Source organism: Adiantum capillus-veneris, chromosome 2, assembly GCF_014529385.1.
Source record: "Adiantum capillus-veneris isolate H3 chromosome 2, ASM1452938v2, whole genome shotgun sequence".
Classification (NCBI taxonomy): Eukaryota; Viridiplantae; Streptophyta; class Polypodiopsida; order Polypodiales; family Pteridaceae; genus Adiantum; species Adiantum capillus-veneris.
Window position 1 is genome coordinate 154030278 of NC_140932.1, and position 6958 is coordinate 154037235.

Consider the following 6958-nt stretch of genomic DNA (forward strand, 5'->3'; position numbering starts at 1 on the left):
CACAAAAATTATTTTAATTCACATAAGAGCTTCTATATCTACATTGAAATACATAAACAATTGATTTGGTGCTTTAAAGAATATTTTTGATTTTGATAAAGCTCTATAGTGTATTTAATTGCATCTTCAAAAATAGATTAATTTTGTTGCTAATTTTTAGCTATTGAGTCAAAATTACAAAAAACATAGGGCTTGTTAAGCTCTCCAATCATCCGCTTGCAAGCGGATGATTAGAGAGCTCAAACCCCTACTACAGTTTAAGTACTAATAGGAAATTGTGATTTATCTTTGAGAAAGAGGTTAGTTTAATGTCTATTTTAAAATATTGCATCAAAATTACATTAAAAAAAGGATTTGTTGAGCTCACTTATCATCCGCTTGCAAGCGGATGATTAAAGAGTTCAAACACCTACTACGGTTTAACTACTTATAGGAAAGAGGTTAGTTTGAAGTATAATCATAGGAAAGAGGTTACTTAAGATAAAGGTTATTTTTGGTACAATTTTGTCCTAATCTCCCGTGGAGGCCTTTATAGTAAAGGTGGAGAATTTTGAAATTTTATGAAAAAACAAAGGAGACCCTGTCCATTTTTTTGTTTTTTATACTTAGAATAATTTGTTGCTTTTGATAAATCTTTAAGTTTTGAATATTTGATTACTTTGAATGTAGTTATTGAGTCAAAATTATTTAAAACATGGGACTTGTTAAGCTCTCCAATCATCCGCTTGCAAGCGGATGATTAGAGAGCTCAAACACCTACTACGGCTTAGGTACTTATAGAAAATAGTGCCTTGAAATTGTGATTGGAAGTGTACTGTTACTTGAGAAAGAAGTTAGTTTTGGTATAGTTTTCAAATATTGCATTACAATTACAAAAACCATAGTAGTGTTTGAGCAATGGTGATTAGAGAAATGTATTGTTGCCTATAATTGTAAATATTTGAATGTCCTTAATCTCCTGTGGAGGCCTTAATAATGATGTGGAGAATTGTTTTTTGAAATTTTATGAAAAAACAAAGGAGATTTTGTCATTTTTTGTTTTTTATACTTAGAATAATTTTTTACTTTTGATAAATCTTTAATTTTTGAAAATTTTTATTACTTATGAAAAATAATGCCTTGATATAATGGTTAGATCTTTAAGTTTTGAATATTTTTATTACTTTGAATTTACTTATTGGATCACAATTATAGAAAACATTGGACTTGATAAGCTCTCCAATCATCCGCTTGCAAGAGGATGATTAGAGAGCTCAAACACCTACTATACACTAAGTACTTGAAATAGTGATTAGTTTGGGTGGCTATTTTAAACTGTTGTATTAAAATTAGGTAAAACATAAGAGTTTTTAAGCTCTCTGATCATCCGCTTGCAAGCGGATGATATGAGAGCTCAAATACTTACTATACACTAAGCTTTCAATTTCATTTTTGTGTAGAAATAGATTAGACTTTGTCCATTTTTTCTACTTGAAATATTTTTTTGGTCTTGACAAACCTCTAACTTTTGAGTATTTTTATTGTATGATTTTTATAGTGTATTTAATGGCGCCCAAGAGAAAGAACACAAAAAGAAAGATCCATGCCTCTCAACATAATAGCCGTCAAGTGAACATGAAGTTGCATTCATGATGTACTTCTAAAAGAATGATAGAACAAGAAGCATCATCACGTGTACGTCCTTTAGACACTACCTCTAAAAAGAAAAAACCCATACGTGACAAAAAATGTGTTTTCATTAATGATGAAGCTGAAGTGGACGAGGATTCTAATCATATAGAAGGTATGTATAACCCATTGCCATGGTTTATAGCATTGGCTACTTTTACTTTTGTTCTTTTTACAATTTTGGTTTTTTTTGTTTCTTTTTGTAGAGGCTAATTTGGATGAAGAAGGTCTTGATGAAAATGAAGAGGTGAGTAATGAAAGGTGATCAAGGGAGAGAGAATGATGGTAAGGAGAAGAAACATTCAAGACTTTTGTGCAAACAAGTTTCTCTTGGCTTGATGAATGGTGTGTTGAGCCAGTTTTATGTGAAGAAAAGGACTACGCCTCCTCCTATTCCTCTATATAGATTGGTGGCTCATGAAGCAGTTAGATTTGCCACCGATGATGCACAATGGCTGATACCTTCTTTTGACTCATCTGCTTATCTTGAAACTATGGGTCATTTTCTTGTTTCCATGGAGGGTGCTAGAGGAGAGATAATGGCAGTGACAACAAGAAACCTTGAAGAGTGGGGACCTGTATGGTGTCAAAAGAATGATGAGTTTGAGAGAGCTCTTGGAAAAGAGTGGCATGACCTAAGGGGTAAGAAATTTTTGGTTTGGGATGGTAACCATAGGTTGAAGACATGGTGGAGACGTATCAAAGAAAGTATGTCATTTTCTTACATTTTCTAATTTCCTTGTTGTGAATGATGCTTCTATATGAATCTTATAGTTGTTGTTTTGATACACAGAGTACTCCCATAATGCGAAATACCATGTGAGGGTGAGGTGTCAATTTATACAAGTACCAAAGGCAAAGGAGGCAGAGCTTCTACTTGCCCTAGACACAACCAATGCGTAAGTCACTTATCATCGCTTAACTCCATGAGAAGGAAAGGTTATGCTTAACTATTCACTTCACATAATTTCTTGTTGTAAATAGGATTTCTAGAGCTCATGTGACTCCAAACATTGCTCATGAGGTGTACATGTTTCAAAAGTTTGGTGTTGCGAACAAAGAATCTATTCTAGATAGATTGACGCCTAAAATGAGGAAGTGGGCAGAAGTTGAGATGAGTGTAGAGGCCCAATATTATCATGGTGTTCCTCCTTGGTATAACTCTCCTTGTGGATTGATTTCACAACTTGTTTGGAAGTGACTACTCTCTTTTGTTTTGTGTATTGCTTGATGGTTACATAATTAGTTTATGATGTAAAGATGAATTTCAAGCATTCCTCTCTAAAGAAAAGGCAAAGATCGAAGCATTTGGTTTAGATGAGGCCGAGAGGAAGAAACATTTAGATAAAGCTTCTAGAGTGGAGGAGGAGTGGCTCAAAGACAGAGGCTACAAGTATCTATGCATTGCAAATCCCCATAATGGAGAGGATTTCTTCAAAGTGTTGATTGGCATAAAGTGGGAGGATACAAGCATGTGTAAAATTACAAGAGACAAGTTGTATTGCCTTACAAGTTCTAAAATCTCTCCTGAAAGGTATTTTGGATGCATTTTTTGTCTATATTTGATTTTGTTCAATGTTTTCTTTAAGTTTAAGTTTGTACGTATTGTAGGAAGAATATATTACTGCACCTCATAAGTCTCACAAAGTCCAAAGACCCCCTATGTCCTCAATTTCAAGATTATAAGGCATTTCGGACTTACATGAAGAAAGAAACATATTGGGCTCATATGCACTCTGAGGCCTCTCTTTTAATCCAAAAGATACAAGTTGAAGGGCCACAATTACCGGATTCATTTGATGAATTCTTCAAGATAAGCTTGAAGAATCATGTTGTGCAGGTATATATAAAGTGAAATGTAAGTTAGAATTTATGAATATGTTTACATGTCTCTTAATTGTGAGATAATTACATGCAGGCTTTTGCATATCTTATGGATGGGGTGAAGTCTTCGGATGTTGCAGAGAAGAGGCCTGAGCTTGTGTTTTCAACAAAACGGCTAGTGTATAGGTTTGACTCTAAGATTACTTCTCTATTGATGGTGATTATTGTATTGTGATATGCATGCATGAGAAGTACTTCATTCTATACATTAAACTCCTCATAGAAGCTTAAAAATGGATGTTTGTTTATTTTGTGTCATGGAATTACCAAAATAAAGGAGAAAAAAAAAATTGGTGGCTTGATTTTCTTTAATATTGCTTTGCCTTAAATTCCACGTGGAAGCCTAAGATAGGGTGGCTTTAATGGTTATTTTTTGAAAAATGTTCTCTAAAACAAAGGAGACTTTGCTGAAAAATTTATGGCTACTTTCTACTTTTCTTCTCTCAATACTTCTAGTTTCCTTTGTTCTTTGACAATTGTTGCAGATGGATTTTGCAATGTGTTGAAGAGAAAAGACTGGGTGAGATTTCAGAATTGACAAGAGAGTGGGTTGATGTCGATGACGAGAGTACTATGTATTCTCCCTCCCTGATTGAGAAAAATATGACACCATGGGAAGCACGATTATGTCCTTGGTGGCTAGATTATCCGATTGGCGTAATCCCAAAGCAAGAGAAGGATCTTCATGATAGTACGTTCTTGAAATAATGTGAAAGATTAATTTATGAATGTATGTGTGTACTTTGAAGCCATGCATATGATGATAGAAACAATGATGCTTGTAGGATTCAAGCAAGAGACCCATAGTAATAAAGAATTGGACACACTTACTACACTCTCTTCTATGGAGCATCAAGTAAGCGAAGGAAGTGCCGAGATTTAAGCTAGTAAGAATGCCACAAAAGCTATCCAAGGTACACAGTCCAATGTGAGGACTACACTGGAGCTACTTCTTCTCTTTTTGTTGGCATTCCGGACAAGAAAGGTAAAGGGCTTATGGAACCTCCTAGCACCTCAAGTGATCCAAAGTGGATGAATGCGGTTGAGGTCTCTTTAGCGCCTACTACCTCCTTTGTTTGCAGAGTCCTCTCTAGGTCGAGAGAGTTGGGAGAGACGACCTATGACACGTTCTGTTGGTAAGTTGTCTCAAATGAATCTGAATTTAAAGTTACTTGCATGTAAAGATTGTTAGAAAGTTACCACTGTAAATAATGGTTGCAAGATTCCAATACCAGACTTTCGTTGATGCTCTACTTGTTGATGTGACCCAAATTGATAGATTTGCTCTAATTAAGTAAATGCAACATCCATGAAACATTAAATTTAGTATGTTTTTCAATATATGACTATGAAATGTTTTCTAAATAGGATCAACAAGTTTTTTTCCACTCAAAAGACGCATCTTTATAGCAAAGATGGAGCGCCATGTCGAGAGGTAGCTCGATTGATATTTGTAGATTTTCCTACGGGTTCATTGGTGGACCCCTTGGTCCTATCCCTTGGGGTAAGTAAAATATTATTATTTTAAAGGGTAACAAGAAAGTAACTTGTCCTTTTGAAATTTTGATTTTTTAGAGGGCATGACTATTCCCAAGTGGGATACTTTCTCGTTGGGTTTGGTAAGGGGTTGCATGGATCTTGCTTGCGAGTATTTGGCCGACGAGGGCTTCTTGGTCAGCATGTGCTTAGCTGAGCACATAGGGGAGTTCCTTGTGGATGCATCAAGAGTGGGGCTTGTGATTCATTGTACTTGGACACTTGTGTGTGACTCCAAGGCATATCGACATCCCGTCACTAGAGAAGCAGTAAGATCATTGATGTTTTAGTATATCTTGTTTTCATATATTGTATGGTAAGCTTCTTTAATATGATAATATCATATTCACAATTTGTGTATTCAAAAAGGTGCTTGATCTTATAATGTGTCTTTTGCATTGTGTTGGTCAAGCTGTGCCGAGCTACAATAGAGAGAGTGGGGAGAAGATTTCAGAGAGGTTGTTTCCAGCATACCGTAGCTATGTATTAGATGATTGTGTTTTTCCAACAGAAGTTGATGGTGAAATTGTTAGAGGTGGTGAAGAGAGAAGTAGTGTATTTTTTTGGTAAGTCACTTATCTTGTATGATGGTTATTTGAATGGTCCTTGTATTAATTAATTTTGACACAATGTTTCCACCACTTGCAAGAGTAATGGTGTTTATTTCTATGTTGGTGACATGGTCAGGTGGTTGCTGGTAACATTCACAGAGCGTTGCGACTATGTCTTGGATGTGTTTGCAGGGTGTGGTGGTTTGGGTGCAGAAGACCTGAGACATTGCATGTGTTTAGAGCTAGATGATGTACTCTATGAGCAATGTCTTTCTCCCATAGTGTGTGGACCCCGTGCCAAGTTAAGAGGGAGGAGATTGTTGTGAGAAGATCCATACATTTGATTTTGTTACTACTATGATCTACGGATTATGTACTTCTTTTACATTTCTTTTTGGGTGGTAACAATGTGTGACTACATTATTGATGTCACTATGTTTGGAATGTCTCTATGTTGGTTTGAGAAAGAATTAAGATCACCTTGTGAGACTACCTGTGATACTTTCAATTCCTTTTTAAAGAGCATACGTTTCTCTAGGTGGTAGCTAACAAAGGTTTTATTTGAAGGATTTTTTGTTAGTCTTTTCATTGTTTTGAACGTCCGTAATCTCTTGCAAAGGCCTTTGTGATAAAGGTGGAGAGGTACTTTTTGGAATTCTTAGGCTAAAATGAAGGAAACTCTTGCAATTTTTTTTGTTTATTTGTATTTGAAAAATTTGGTTTTGGATTCATATTGTTTAATTTTGGACTATAGTTTATGTGCAAAATTTGTCTTCGACAAGCTCATTTAGGCCATGCTACACTGCAAATGAACAAAAAAGTAGTATAAACTTGTATGAAGGTTTTTTTGTTAGTCTTTTTTGTGTGTGAACATCCTTAATCTCTTGCAAAGGCCTTTGTGATGAAGGTGGAGAGGTACCTCATGAATTTTTAAAAGCTAAAATGAAGAAAACTCTAGAAATTTTTTGTTGTTATTTGTACTTCAAACTTTGGTTTTAAATTTTACTTTAGCCAATAGCTGTGTGTACATTTTGTCTTAGAAAAGCTCATTTAGGCCATGTTGCATTGCAAAACAATGAAAAAAAAGTACTAATTGCAAAAGCAAAAAACATGAAGCTCGCAAAAAATAAATCCCCAAAAATTTCTAGCAATAGGTTTGTCGTGCTTAAGATTTCAAAAATACTAATATTTGCTATGATCGGACAAGTTCTCACTGACTTTTAAGAGTCAAATCTATCAAGCTTTGTACACTCTCTCTTCGTTTCCAACAGTTAGAAATCTTACAATCACCCCAACTTAAGAATTTGAGATGTCCTCAT

At 35.1% G+C, this 6958-nt stretch overlaps 1 pseudogene; it reads left to right on the forward strand.

Moving 5' to 3' along the window:
- The first annotated feature begins 3140 nt into the window (after positions 1-3140).
- LOC147463888 (uncharacterized) lies at positions 3141-5965 on the forward strand (annotated as a pseudogene).
- The last annotated feature ends 993 nt before the right edge of the window (positions 5966-6958 follow it).